Source organism: Ambystoma mexicanum, chromosome 10 (genome assembly GCF_040938575.1).
Source record: "Ambystoma mexicanum isolate Mex_15411 chromosome 10, UKY_AmexF1_1, whole genome shotgun sequence".
NCBI lineage: Eukaryota > Metazoa > Chordata > Amphibia > Caudata > Ambystomatidae > Ambystoma > Ambystoma mexicanum.
Genome location: NC_090932.1, coordinates 1238488204 through 1238503899, shown reverse-complemented (window position 1 = coordinate 1238503899; position 15696 = coordinate 1238488204).

Sequence of the window (15696 nt, the reverse complement as noted above, 5' to 3'; positions counted from 1 at the left end):
CCGACATTCAATTAGCCTGTGGCCCTCATAATGATCGCAAAGGCTGCTCTGCGTGACCTAGCCATGTCCCTGCTTGGTTCAGACCACCAAGTCCCATGACCCCACATTAAGTAATCTGGGTTGTATATAGCACTCCGCAGCACATTCTTTCCGCTTCTAAGTGACCTGATAATGGTAATCGACCTCGAGATAAGGAAAATTTGAAGTGCAGACTGTCCTCTTCACAAAGGCGAGCGCTTAACCCGTGAGCAATCTACCCCTTGCCCTGCCTCTGTAGATGCGCCTTCCTTGCTCCGAACACCACCTTTGGGCTGGCTTGACACGGGTTAAAGAAGGAGGCTTCCATGTCATTGCTCTAGAGGGGATGTCCTCTCTACCACCGGCTCGCTCACGGCCCGAGTCCCCGGCCAGGTGGGGATGGACCCCAGTCAGATGTATGTCATGTAAAGGGAGACTGTCGAGTGCTGACCACCAACTCACCGGTTGTTACAGACCACCGAGCCCTCCCTTAGCCTTGCGTAAACAACAGCAAGGCCAGCATTCTGTAAAGGACCAGGCAGACTTCAATTATAGCCACGCTGAGTGCTCCTTGCAGCCTTTTGGGGTGCTTTTTAAGGGCGCCGGAACTTCAGTGAGACCAACCTTCTGTATCTATGCCACCCCCCTCTATTTGGTGCAGAGGCTCATAACCAGTGGAGCCAAGATGTTGGCGACAGTTATTCATGTTATGGTTCCCCAATGATTACTGACCCATTGTGTAAGTGTTGGTTCCCCAATAATTACGACACATTGTGTAAGTGTCGGCAATATAAAGGCAGTGGGTTTTTATTGTACATTACGTAATTAATATTACACTAAATAATTGGTCATATAATAACCATATCATACATAATGTCCACTTTTGGGCACGAGGTCCAGGGTTGTGCCCCCTGGCCTGTGCCGCTTTCCTCTTCCCACGACGATGTGGCCCCCGTTCGTGGCCCTGATTTCTTCTTTCTCGTCCTCTTTTTCTTCTTCTTTTCTAGGGTGGGTGGGTTCTTGGGGAAAGAGAAGTCATCTGCGACTTGTGGTGCTCCGTACAGAGCACCCAGGTTTTGTGCTTGTTCCTGCCCAAGCAGCCCCTTATATCCTGCACTGAATGCCCCTCCCCCCCCCCTTGGCACTGCTTGTGTGGCAGGGGGGCAGCTTCCCTGCCCCCGCCCCCTCCGGCCGGCTGTCGCCAACAGCAGTTCGCACCTCTTGGTGACCCATGTGGTCACCAGCTAGCTGTGGTTTCCTGCCCTTTCTTGTTGGTATGGAACATGCAAATGTGCTTTTGCACCTTGCAGAAAGCCCCATCCCATCCTTTGTAGATGCGAGGGGAGAGGAAGGCCATGTGTCCTGCAGCATGTGCTATTCCCCTCCCCATGCACCCTCCTTGCCCCCCAGGTTACTTGCCCGCACTTGTGACTTGTGGGGTGCCCCCTCTGCAGTGCTGGCCAACACCATTGAGCTGACCGCCCTCCCAGACCCCTGACTTTTTGGGCTACGTTGACTGGAGCTTGCTGCCCCAGATGTTAAACGTAGCCTGGGCTTCTCTGTTAACAAAGGCCATGCAATTACTTACCTAAAGCATTTAATTGTTAGCACCTGTATTCATGGGCATACATTTTTTTAGGCAAGGGGGTGGTTTAGTACTTGCATGTCAGGGGAGTGATTGGAAGGATAGAGAGGGGACAGGAGCCCACTCATTCTCACAGCACCCCTTAAGTGGGTGTTTTCATACTTAAAGGAGAAAGTTAACTGCTTGTAACATTGAAGCGGCAATAGAATAGTCTCATTAAAACGTGTAAAGAAGTTAAATGCCCTCACACAAATAAGTTGCACCCCCCCTCCCCAGTCTCTGAAGTTAGAGCCTCTCCCAACATCTGAAGGGTTGGCAGCCCTCTGGAATGTAGGTTTCGTTGCAGCCCTTGTTTGGTGCAGCCTTCTGAACCCATCGTGCACTGGATCTGCGGGAGTCCGACTTTAGTGCATTAGGAGGAACCACCAGTCCTTGCCCCGCAGAGTGCACACCCCACATCACCTGCGCTGTACAGCCCATGAGACGCTCTTTAGGTGGGTCTGAACTTCAATGCGGCAAACCTCAGTCAATGTCCAGTTGTCCCGCCTGCTTCGGAACCCCCTCCCTCCACCCACACACAACACATGCCCTGGATCTCAGTGGCCTTTACTTGCTGCTGTGGTGGCGCAAGTTATTGCCCCGCAGCGCGCGCTCCCTCCTCACCTGCTTGCTCCGGACCCACACGTCCCTACAGGTGCCTCCTCCTGCGGACGAGCATGGCCAGGGCGGCGGGCGTCACCGCCCAGAGCAGACAGCGGCAGGCGGCGGACAAGTGCTTCCAGGCTGGGGTGGGCTGCGGGGGCGCACGGCACAGGGCGACCCGCTGCAGCTCATCGCCGATCTCCCGCAGCCTGGCTGCTGTCAGGCGGGCCCCGGGGCAGGGCTGGGCCAGCCGGGTGCATAAGCAGGGCGTAGCGGGACACGGACACATCTTGAGGCGGCAGCAGGCGGCGTGGTGCGGGCGGGCGCCTGGCATCGGGCGGGCAGTGCTCCTGCTGATGCCGCTGTTGCTGTGCAGTTGTTGTGTTCTCAGTCCCATTAGTGATTCCGGACTAGTCACATGGTGAGGGGTAGGTTTACATCATCCCTCCCGCAGCCGGGCGGGGCGGGCAGGTAGCACTAATCCCGGGCAGAGATACGCCTGGGGGAGGAGTGCGGCCGCGGGTGGGCACTGGCTGCACCTGTGCCAGAGAAGAGGTGGGGCGCGGGGGGGGGGTGTAGGTCGCGGGCGGCGGGGGGTTGGCTGTATCTGAGCCTACGAGCGCTACAGGGGCAGACGGGTGGAGACAGATATACAGTAGGAAGATAAACTTACAGGGGAAGGGGGGATACAACGAGGAATGAGAGAGGAGAGGAATAACGTGAGATACACAGCAGAGTGAGATACAAAAGGGGGGGTTGGAGAGGAGGGCAGATACACAAAGGACAGGGGGCTACAGGGGACGGGAGGAATACAGCCAAAGTGAGACGATGAGGGGTGGCCCAACCAGTGGTAAAGGCAGCACCGCCATTCCCAACGGTTCAAGGTCAGTGGGGTCTTGTGATTTTTTTTGCTGTTGATTAAATCTTTTTATTGCATTTGAATCAAATTCAGAACTTACATGGAGACAAGGTGCAATACAGGCAGCAACATATTGTAACAGAATATTCATCTCTGGTACCTGTCCCATCCCTTCCCACCCTAGCAACCCGCCACCCTCCTCCCTCAATGAACGCCCAACCTCCCAAAGCTAAGTAACTGAAAGCAACAACCCCCCCAGGGGAACTAGGTGTCACATTGGGTGTACTAACCAGAAGCCAACATCATAACAGAGCGCCTTTGGTGGAAGCTCGGGGTCTAAATGAACATATCTGCCAGGTCCCAGAGCCTAACAGCTCGCTCCAGGCCTGCAACCCTTTGGTAACAATGTTGCTCAGCCAAGCAGATGTTGGCTAGAAGGGTTCCGCAGTGTTGAAGTGATGGTGGGTTTGGCTTTTTCCAGTCCAACAAGATGGCTTTCCGGGCAGTAAACTACAATATGTATCAACCTGCGAGTCAATTCGTCCCCATGCCACTTCTCAATTCTCTGACCAAATAACATGGAGGTCGGGGTCGATCTGACCGCAATCCCAAGAAACCTTCAAGCTTTTGGTCCACCTTTGAGCAAAGCGGCTTGAGTCTCGGGCAGTGCCCAAACATATGTCCCACAGTCTCAATTCTGCCACAGCCGTGCCACCATTCAGCCGCCCTCGCAATATGCATACTATAAAGCCTAGCCGGGGTGAAGTAGTCCCTCTGTATCATTTTAAATTGGATCTATCTTTGCCCGGAGATTGCAAGACACTTGGTGGATCATGGAGAAGAAATCATACATGTCCCCCACTGTTATTTCCACCCCCCATGTCCGCCAAGGTCAGATTTCTTTTATAGTTGTGTATGCTAATGGTATACATCGTTTTAAGCCTAGGGTACTTTGTGGGATCTCTCAACACCTCTCATTTGCAAAGAGAAAGTCCCAACATCCTGGTGTATCTGGTGGTGTGTGCAGCAATGATCGAGTGAAGGTCCTGATATTGCAAGCAGTGGCTGTCCTCCAGCCCCAGTCTGGCCCTGGCTTCGGTAAAAGGTAAAGGGGTATCATCCCCAAAGACATCCACCAATCTGGCGTCGTCCCGGTGAGCCTGCTGGTGTGCATGAAGGTGTCCTCTTGTGCCGTATGAGAGGAGGGCGCGGAATGAGTTCCACTGTGGAGCTGTGTGTGTATTGGTACCAGTGATTATATGCATCCTATGTCAGTGTGTTAGAGTGGGGCCAAAATAGGGTGTCTTGTGAGGGGCTTCAGTAAGCGACGTGGGACGATTGCTAGGATCTCTTGAGGTGTGAGGGGTAGGAGGGCCTGTATTTTAACAGCGCGCCAGCTAGTGTTATCTTCTGCATTGAGCCATCTCTTAGCCCAGCCTAACTGGGCTGCCATATAATATGTCTGCCAGAATGGGAGTGCCAGACCACCATCCAATTTAGGATGTGTTTATTTAACTGTGCCTTTTTACCCCTCCATATGAATTTTGTTATTGACGATCAAATTCAGCGAATTGCATTCTGGAGGGGGGCATAGGTAGCATGAATGTCGAGTAAACCAATTTAGGCATAGAATTAATTTCAATGTCATTCATTCTCCCGGTAGGGGAGAGTGGGAGTAAGTCCCATGGGGCCATATCCCGTCAGATCTTGTCTAGTACCGGTGTGTAATTTAGTTGAGTGAGTGTTGGAAGAGAAGGGCTGATCCACACCACCAGATAGTTTATAAACTGCAGCTGCAGTTAAAATGGGGCCAGCCTCTGGATCCCATGGAATGTCCAAGCGCAGTGGCATAGACTCTGACTTGTCCCAGTTGAAGCTGTAGCCGGCCACAAGTCCATATTCGTGCAGAATATCTGAGATCCATGGAACAGATCTATTGCAGTGACTAATATATAGCAATACTTTGTTGGCTTGATCAGAGGGTCACAAAGGCCAAATCGCCCTCTAACTGCTATTTGTCAAAAAAGAAACAACACAGAGTGATTGTGCTATGCCAAATGCAAGGTAACCAGTTTATTGCAATAGACTGGGGAAAAAGCAAGATAAAAGCCAAGCTCTCACTCCAACATTCTCCAACATTTGAACAGAAAACAGGAGTTTTTATAATATGAATGAGTCATTTTGATGTCACTGTTATGAAAACCTATCGCTCTTGTTTATTGGCTGCCTCTACTAAGGTACAGGCGCGTTACAAATGCCATATCATATCATATCATATGGAACCTATATGTGCACAACTAGGGATTGGAAAATCGTTATCTAAGACCCCATCCATGGACCTTCCCCTAAAAAGTGCTACCTCATCATATCTGGAAATTAATTGGTAGGCCCTAAATTAAATCTACCGTGAAAAAAGACATGTGCTATTTGGGTACAATGCAGTCACACGATCCATGAACTGGCTGCATGATGACATGTTTATCTAGGTAAGAGAGAGAGAGAGATAAGCAGATTGCCTTCTTTTAATTAAATCAAATAGCCCATGTCTACCACCCATGCCATGAGTCGCCGAGGCTCAAGGCCTTGTTTGCAATCCGTGATCGCCATCCTGCTCTTCACAGATTTATGAATAATTATTTTGTGAGTCATCGTGCTCTTACCCTGCTAAGATTTCATCGCAGCATTTAGTTGTTTTTTCTTTAGCCACTTCTTGCGTCTTCCCGTCACATCTAACCGACTGCAGAATACAATTTTAAAACAAAAAAGATGTGAGATATATATTTTTACTCCAATGCGACAAGTTCATTAGTTGAGTTAAGTTCGGTGAGTATTCAAGATTAAATATAAAAAAGACCAAATTCAAAAAATAATTTCCACATTCCAATGCTGTATTTCTGTTGTGCTGTTTATTTCAAATTCTACATGCTATCATCACATTTGTGAATTGATTATCCAAATGTTCATCTCACACTTGCTTGTTGATTTAGTAAACAAAAATAACTTCTTAATTTCCAGAATTTCCAAGTGTGAGATGAAAATTTGGATAATACATGCACACAAGTGATAATAACTTGTGGAACTGAAATGAACATTTGGATAATCAATTCACAAATGTGATGATAGCATGTGGAATTTGAAATAAACAGCACAACAGAAATACAGCATTGGAATGTGGAAATTACTTTTTGAATTTGGTCTTTATTATATTTAATCTTGAAAACTCACCGAACTTAACTCAACTAATTAACTTGTCGCATTGGAGTAAAAATATATATCTCACATCTTTTTTGTTTTAAAATTGTTTCTGTGTAGCAGCCGCACATGGATCTGAGGATTACTCATGCAGACAACATTTAAATAAATATTAGACATTCAACTAAAGAACTGGACCCAGGGAAAGCTTAATATATGGTTGCACACTGTTACTTCTTTCGACTGCAGAATACATTAATCTGCCAACTCCTTCTGATTTCCTGAGATACCCAGTTCGTTCCATAGACTTGAAACGGTTTGCTGTGTCTTTGCAACTTGATTTATCTGACAGCTGACCGTTCACAATAATATCTTATTCCCCCATGTACACTCCCTGCAAAGGCTTGGTCTTGACATTCCTCTGGGTTGCTACCATCTAGCCAGCTAAAGAATTTTCCCTGATATGTTCAAGCATGCTCAGCTGGGCTTTTCTTGAAGTTGCAAAGCTGAATTCTCTGCTGGTGCAAAAATGGCAACTGCTTGTCACGTTTTCTGTTCCTCTGCAGGACACATTTGCTCTGCATTTATTTGCTGTCTATCGAGTCTGGTGCATGCCTGGCACATAACATTTCTACCTATAGGTACGCTGCAACCTCATCCCTACCTATAGAAATTCTGCCCTACTAGTGTCGTGAGTCCCTTATCCTTGGTACACGCTTACCTGCCACCTAGTTTATTCTATTTAAAAAGAAACACTAATTGTGCAAGCTAATGCCTCCTCTGTCCCTACTTGTGTAGCGAAATAAACTATTCTTTGTGCCAGCTGCATTTCTAGGAGATTGTGCAGTTTCAAATGTGTTCTTTCTGATTTTGTAATTCTGTTTTTTCTGGAGAAAGCACAGGGGCACCTGCATTCTAGCCAACAATTGCCCCAATACAGGCATAAAGCGATATTCTATGCTCCTTGGACCCCTTAACTATGCCAGACCAGCTGTCGTCCACTCTAAGCTTGGCGGCTAATGGTTCAATCACCAGGGCGTAGAGCAGGGGTGAGAGCAGGCAGAGGAAAAGGGTCAGATGTCAACCCATTTGTAACCACCGAGGCACAAGGTGCCCTATATAGGAGTTGCATTATTTCGAGAAAGTACCTCGAACATGTAGTACCAATGCACTTTGTTGAATGCCTTCTCGGCGTCAAGTGATATGACCACATTGTCGGGCTCGCCCATCCCTTCCAAAATATGTAGGAAACAGCAAAGATTGTCAGAGGAGTTTCTAAGCTTAATACATCCTGTTAAGTCTTGGTGGATATGTCTCGGAAGCTGTCAGGGTTCCCTGGGTCTTATTCTGTGATGGTAGTTGATTTAGGGTGTGATTAGTTAAGTATTGCTATGCATTCTTTCATTGTGTGCTGGTTGGGCCTTAACTCTATCATTTAGAGTGTTGATAGAATCCCAAGTCAAGATGGAGGGTCACAGCAGTGATCTGATTGGCTGAGAATTCCTTTTGTTCAGCTGGAAGGAGTGCTCAACTGCCTTTCATTGTCTACCATCATCTGAGCAAGCCAAATACTTTAGAAGATCCAGTGGTGGGCCCTGTTTGCCTGGGCCTGGCCTAGCTTGAGAGAGCTAAGAAGAAAGTTTTGGTGGTTACTGGAGAAAACAGGAATGAACTGTGAGTTGTGGGCGCTTCAAGTTAAAGATATAAGTGCCTGGCTGACTTTTACCTAATCAGTTAATGAACCATTGTTCTGAACCATAAAACTGACTGATACAAGTAAATAAGTGGTTATAATCAGATATTATAATCTGTGAGACTCTATGCAGTAAAGCAGGTTTTATTTTTTGTCACATTCGCGCATTCTTTTATCTGAGCCAGCGCTTTAACGAAAGTTAATCTTTTCCTAAAAAGAATCGTGATTTAATGTAAATATTCTTTGAGAAATATACGCCGTGTTTTAGGCTAGCGTAATGTTAAATACTTCAACATGCCCATAAATCACAACCCCGGCGGCTGCTGAGGGAATTGCATTTTAAAAGTTGATAAGTGATAACATAAAAAAAGTGTTAGTTTATAGTTATTAAACAGGTATGCAGCTTAGGTGGAATTAGTAAATAATTAAACAGTGGTTAAGGTTGTAGAGGCAGAGTTAAAGGACGTGTGATAATTTAAAGACGCGGAAGACTCAGTATTCTGTTTGCATCCAGGTCCATAAAAACAATTTGTTTGAACAAGAAGTTTAAAGAAAAGAGTTTGAAAAGACAGAGCATAAATAGCAACCATTTTTCTGTGCATATATTTATTTTTTGGAGTAAAGACAGACTGATGTTTTGTGAACACAGTTTTTCAGCCACTCTAGGGAAAGCTGTATTACCTTTATTTTGGTGAAGCTTTAATGTTTCCATCCTCTGGGCAGGAAGCAGAGGATTAACAGGTACAAGAGTTATTCAGCTGTTCATTATACCCTGAAGCCAAAGTTAAAGATGATTTTGTATGTTGACTGCATAATCTTTGCTTCCTTCCTTGCTGCAGATATCCTGAGGGTGCAGAGGTCAGGAAGGAGTCTGTTGTCTGTTGTTTTTTCCACATCTGCTTTCCCCCCCGAGGTGTGGAATATTTAGCTGTGGAAATTATTGGTTGAGTGTTTCACACCTTAGAGGGTCTGTCGGGGTTCAGCAGCTTCCGCAGACCATCAGACAAGACTCAGCCTGACAGTATGAAAGGCCAAAGATAATCGAGTCTGCTTGAGCTGCTATGAATCCCGACGAGACCGCTATGGATGTTTTGGGAGATATGATTAGGGAATTGAGAGATGAGTTAAATATTTCTCATAGGGAGAATGAAAAATTGAGTAAGAAAATGGAGGAATTGAGTGAGAAGCTTACGAGTTTGCAGGAGGCAGAGGCAAGAAGAATGGAGGATTTCAGAGTTCAGGATGGAGAGGATCCTCCTGTGTTATATGGGGTGGATGAGGATCGATCTCAGGCAGGGAATATCAGTAGAGTGACAGAGGGAATTCGCTCTTTACTTTTGCCAGTTTCATTGGCGGCTCCTGAGCGGTATGGAGGAGAAGCTAAAACATTTCTGATTTTCAACACACAATGTGAGCTCCATTTTTTGAGTAAACCAGAAATGTTTTCTTCTGAAACAGCTAAAGTCACATTTGTTATGTCTTATTTAACAGTGGAGGTGGCAGGGATGTCATTTAGGGGTCACCAGAGGTCGCAACTGCGACCTCTGAGTTCTCCCTTGCGACCTCTGTGGTGTCCCTTGCGACCTCTAAAACATTTTTTTAAAGAAAAATATATATATATTTTTTTCGGTGTAATGCAAGTTCCTGGGCTGTGGCCAGCACCATGTGGCTCTTTACTTCTGGAGTAGCTGGCTTTCTTGTTCAGGCCCCTTAAGAAAATAAGAAAAATAAGAACAGGAGTGCCACAAGTCTAACACTTTCAGCACTGACCCTAAATTAGAAAGAATAGGAATACCAAATAATGTGTCTTTCTGGAATTCTATACAATAATTGCTAGACTGATTAAAGGTTTATTTCAGGCACACTTCAGGGGTTGAGTCACTGATTTAGTCTGTTCTTAAACACCTCAACTCAGCCTTCCATCCTTCTGAGGTCGATAAATGAGTACCAACACAGGTTGGGTGATATTGGGTGTATATTTTTTCTATATAAAGCGCTTAAGCGTAAGTGCTATATAATGACATGTCATGCACGTCTGCTTGCATTCACAGTAATATGTTAATATGGCCCTATATACACTGATCTTAATGATACATATGGTGATCCATTCTTGTATGAAATGTACATCACATCATAGTGATATCGTAACCATATTTTTCGTAGTGTACAATGCTATGTGATGCCACTTCCTGTTTTGTCAAAGGGTGAAAGGTCATGTTCCATCGTTTCCCACGATATCACTTTGGGGTGGGGTCAATTGACATCACTTCCTGTGATGTCATCAGGGGGTCAAGGGTCGTGTGATGTCACTTCCGCTACCCCTGGCATTTTGGTGAAACGATGTCCCTGGGAGGCGGCTGCTTGGGCTGGGTTATTGGTAACTCAGAAACATTCAGCCCTGAGGAACTTTGTGTTCTGACTTGATGGTCGTTCAGATTATAGAACCTCCGTCCCCAAGTACCGCACGGGAAGATAGCATGATCACTGCCCGTGCAGTCTTTGAGGTCACAGGTGTAGAGTGCCGTCAGACTGGAACCAGGAACGCCAGAAGGACCCCCCCCGACCACTACAAGGCAAGCAATGGTTATGTCAGACAGTGGCAATGAATGACAATCAGAGCAACAGAGGGTGAGTACAAGGAGGCTTACCTAATGGAGGTGGACGGGTAATCTGGGGGACAGGGGCCAGCAGATAACCGGCAGCAGCAGTAGACAGGTAGGAGTCTGAATAGCGCTCTGGATGGAGTGAGAACACCTGAGCCAGCAATGAGGTGTAATAATGGCAGATCCGTAAGCAGTCTGGTAAACAATCCGAGGTCAGGAGCCAAGAGGAAACGCCAAAGTTAGGGGGGACCAAATCAAAAACCAGGTAGCAGAGCCAAGGGTCCGAAATCCAGGTAAGACAAATAATGTGACGATTCCAAGGAGTGGCAAAGAAGTCCGTATAACAGTCCGTGGTCGAGAATGCTGCAGAAATCCAAATCGATAAGGTGCCAAACAGTACTTGCAATAAGCATCTGTCAAGCGTTGTCTTTGCGTTTTCCCAAACCTTTTAACTGCGAGCTTTAGTCACATGAACCGGGTCACGTGGTGCGTGCTCCGTGTCACGTGACCCGTGTTGATAACGGGAACTGTTCTTCCCGACCACGTGACACGAGGATCTACGCGCACCAGAGTAGTGTCGATGTCCGCGGTACGACCTGGGAAACCGCCATGATAGTTGCCAGTGGAGGAAGGGCCGCAAAGATACTGGGTTGCCACTCAAGCATCTCCACTTCCGAGTGTGTTGGAACTGATCACCCAACTGCTGCCGTTTGGTATGTGAAGGGAGACAGGATTTAGAGGGGAGTCGTTTGGTGACTGGGGAAGACCCAGGTGTACAGGAATGGGCAGTGCCTTAAGTGGCACTACAAATCGAGCCGGGGCTCATTGAGGGGGCGTGGCCTAACAGCGGGGGCCTTGATGGCCCGTTAGGCCACGCCCCCTTGACGAGCCCCGGCTCAATGGGCTACTGGCACCCCTGCCAGGCAGCCTTTTGTAGAGATTAGCACCCTCTCCCCTATGGGGAAGAGGGTGCTGATCTCTGCATTTCTATTCTATAGGCTTGCCTGGCAGGGGACAGCGCCTCTCCTATTCAGCCTTAATGGTGGTGCTGCCCCTCGCCAGCTGGGGAGGGGCAGCGTCACCATCAAGGCTGAAAGGGTGAGGCCACTGGAAGCAGAGGCCTTTTTCCTAAAGACTGAAACTCCCGCGAATCCGCGGGAGCTTCAGTATTTAGAAATCAAGGCTTCTGCTTTCAGCGGCCGCGGCCTCACGTTTTCTCCATAATGGTGGCGCCGGCCCACGTGCATCACTTGATTAAAGGGATGCCTCGTAGGTGCGGCGCCACCATTATGGCTGAAAGGCATTTTTTTCTGAAGCCTGAAGCTCTCGCACACGAGCGAGAGCTTCAGGCTGTAGAAAAAATGCCTTTTCGTGTAGTGGCCGGGGCTGCCAGGGGAGATTAGTGGGCCCCGGCAGGGCCCTGGCTCAAAACGAAATTTCGGAGCCTGCCGGGGCCCAGCCCCGGCAGGCCCCGGCCCACTTAAAGCCCTGGGAATGGGGATTCATGACAGGGGACATAACACTTTGCTTTGTATAAAGAAGAGTTTCGTAAAATGTTTGATAAGCGTCAGACCTCTTTTGAAGCAGATGGGGAATTATTACAGCTGCGCCAGGGAGGATGTGATCTGGTGTCCTATATTACTCAATTTGAGTCATTATTTTTGGAAAGTAAGTGGCTGGAAGAAAAGAGGTCTTCTCTTTTTTAGAGAGTCTTAAAGGAGGAATTGAAGGATGCTTTATCCAATGTAGTGAATAGGCCGTCCTCTTGTGAGGAGCTAATGGATTTAGTTATTCAATTGGACTATCGTTTAAATGAAAGGAGGAGTGAGGGAAGGCGAGCATTTGGTGATGGAAGGAGTTTGGGCAGGGTTGAGCGGCCAGTTAAAGTGCAGTTCACAAGTAAAGAAGTAAGAGGTCGAGGTATTGGGGCTAAGGGATCCAAACAGTGTTCTAGGGTAAGAGCCCCTTTAACTAAGGAGGAAAGGGAGAGAAGGCATGCCAATAAGTTGTCTGTATTGTGGTTGAGGCGGTCATTTTCTAGGGAACTGTCCATATACTCCTAAGTGACCAATTACTTCAGCGGTTAAAGATCAGCAGGTGGCGAATACCATAGAAGCAGCTGTTCCGCATATTACAGTGAACGTATCCTTGTTTGATAAGGTAACAACTCTAAAGGGTTCTGGGCCTGTAGTTATTGATTCAGGAGCCACGGGTAACTTCATGGATTGGGGAGTGGCCAGGGCCTTGGGTATTCAGTGTATCCAGAAGGAGGTTGTAGAACGAGTGCGGGCTGTTGATGGAACTTCGCTCTCATCAGGGCCTATTACCCATGAAACTGAAGTGTTGAATATGGTTCTTGTTGGGGGTCATAGGGAGGACATTTCTTTTGAGCTGATAGACACACCTCAGCAAAAAATTATTTTGGGTATGCCTTGGCTCACTTTCCATAATCCCCGGATAGATTGGGGGTGAAGGACAGTTGAAATGCAGTCCGAGTTTTGTTTGGAACAGTGTTTGGTTGGGGAGAGATCTGTTGAAACTTCTTCTCAAATAGAAGGGGTATCTGTGTCTAAGGTTTTGGCTGAAGAAGGAGCTTCTGTAGTTCATCATGCAAGTGGGGCTGTAGTGGGGGAACTACCAGATTGTTATCAGGAGATTTGGGATGTTTTTGATGAGAGGATTGCAGGTGAGTTACCCCCACATAGATCTTTCGATTGTAGGATAGATCTGGAGCCAGGAGCGGTATTACCCAGTAGTAGAGTTTGTTCTCTTACCGAGAAAGAGAACGAATACCTGAAAGAATACTTGGCTGAGAATCTATAAAAGGGATTTATTCGGCACTCACAATCCCCTGCGGCTCCCCCCTTGTTTTTTGTGCCAAAGCCAGACGGATCTTTAAGAACTTGTATTGATTATTGTGCAGTGAATAAGGTGACCATTAAGAACAGGTACCCTCTTCCATTAATTTCTGAGATGCTTAATCAAATCCAGGGAGCTACTATTTTCTTGAAACTTGATTTGCGAGGAGCTTATCATTTGGTCAGGGTTCAAGAGGGGGAGGAGTGGAAGACGGCTTCAAGACCCGGGTTTGGGCTCTTTGAATATCAGGTGATGCCTTTTGGCTTGTGCAATGCTCCATCGGCTTTTCAGTTTTTCATTGACGAAGTCCTTCATGAGTTTTTGGACGTTTTCGTGGTAGTCTACATTGATGATATCTTAATTTTTTCTTCTGATATTAATCAACATAAGATTCATGTCCAGAAATTGCGGGAAAATCATCTGTTCGCCAAATTGGAAAAAAGTCAATTTCATTCTGAATCCATCGAGTTTTTAGGATTTATTATTTCTCCAAAGGGGTTAGAAATGAATCCTCGGAAGGTTTAGGCAATATTAGATTGGCCCTCACCCACTAAGGTGAAAGAGGTCGAGAGTTTTGTGGGGTTTGCCAATTTTTATCAGAGGTTTATAGAAGAATCCTCACAAATTGTTTCTCAATTACCAAATTGCTCAAAAAAGGAGTGAAGTTTGGAGCTAGGATGCAGAAAAATCTTTTCAATTGCTAAAGGCTTGTTTTGTGTCTAGTCCAATTTTGATTCACCCTGATCCTGCGAAGACTTTTTTTGTTGAGGCCGACGCTTCAAACCTAGCTATGGGGGCGCTTTTGTCACAAAGGTATGCTGTGACTGGACAGTTACATCCTGTGGCTTTCTTTTCTAAGAAATGTTTACCAGCAGAAGTTAACGACACTATTTCTGATCGAGAACTTTTGGCCATAAAATCAGCATTTGAGGAGTAGCGACATCATTTGTTGGGAGCTAGACACACGGTTACGGTTTTAACCGACTATCGCAATCTGCTAATTTTTAAATCTGCAAAAACCTTGACTCCTAGACAGTTGAGTTGGTACTTGTTTTTCGCAGATTACGATTTTGTTGTTACTTTCAAGCCTGGGAATCTTAACTATAAGGCGGATGCCTTGTCTCGCCAGTTCCCGGGAAGCAAATCTTTGAGAATTGACTGCGATCCTGTGCCACTAATTGCTCTGGAACGGTTCGTGGCTGCTGGAACTCAAGACAAGAGAAATTTGGCAGAAATTATAAGGAAGGTAATGTCTGTAAAGCAGATGGAAGATTGGGAGCGAAAAGATCCAGCTCGCTGCATTCGTAATGGTTTGCCTTATTTTGATCATTGTTTATTTTTGCCCTCTCTAGAATTGAGGGAGCATGGATTAATGGATTGCCATGAATCTCAGTTGTCAGGCCATCCTGGTTTCAGAAAGACCCTTGAGTTAATCAGACAAGAGTTCTGGTGGGAAAGAATTAGACAAGATACTTTGAATTATGTGAGGACTTGCCCAGAGTGTGCACAAGCAAAAAGTCAAACTTGAAAGCCAATGGGTTTACTGGAGCCTCTTCCGATTCCTCCTCGGCCCTGGAATACTGTAGCTTTGGATTTCATTTCTGATCTGCCTAAAGATCAGGGTTGTTCTTCCATTTTGGTAGTGGTTGACCTTTTGACTAAAGAGGACATTTTATTCCTGTAAAGGGAAAGGTTACAGCAGAGAGTCTGGCTCGGTATTTTCTTCAAGGGGTGGTCAGATTACATGGCTTGCCTAGTAAGATCATTTCTGATAGAGGATCTCAGTTTATTTCTAGGTTTTGGAGAGTGTTTTGTAAACGATTGGGGATGGAGGTCAGTTTAACTTCAGGTTATCATCCCGAAACTAACAGGCAAGTTGAGAGGGTCAACCAAGAGTTGTAAAAATATCTGCGGTGCTATTTGAGTGAGAGTTCTGAGTGGGTAGATTTGATTTGGTTGGCGGAGTTCGCCTACAATAATTGTGAAAAAGATTCCAAGACTATGGGCCTCATTACGACCCTGGCGCTAAGTGAAAAACGATGGCGGTAAATGGTTACCGCCATCGTTTTCCGCCAGGTCCGATCATGACCCGTGACCGTTAACTACGATGCCATTAGCGGCATCGCAGTTAACGCTGCCGCTAACTGCGCTAAGGGTGCGCGCACGCGACCGGCCACACCGTACTTAGCGCCATGGCGGAAAGGTATGCAAATGCCGACCCAAGCGGACATGCACCTAACGCCAT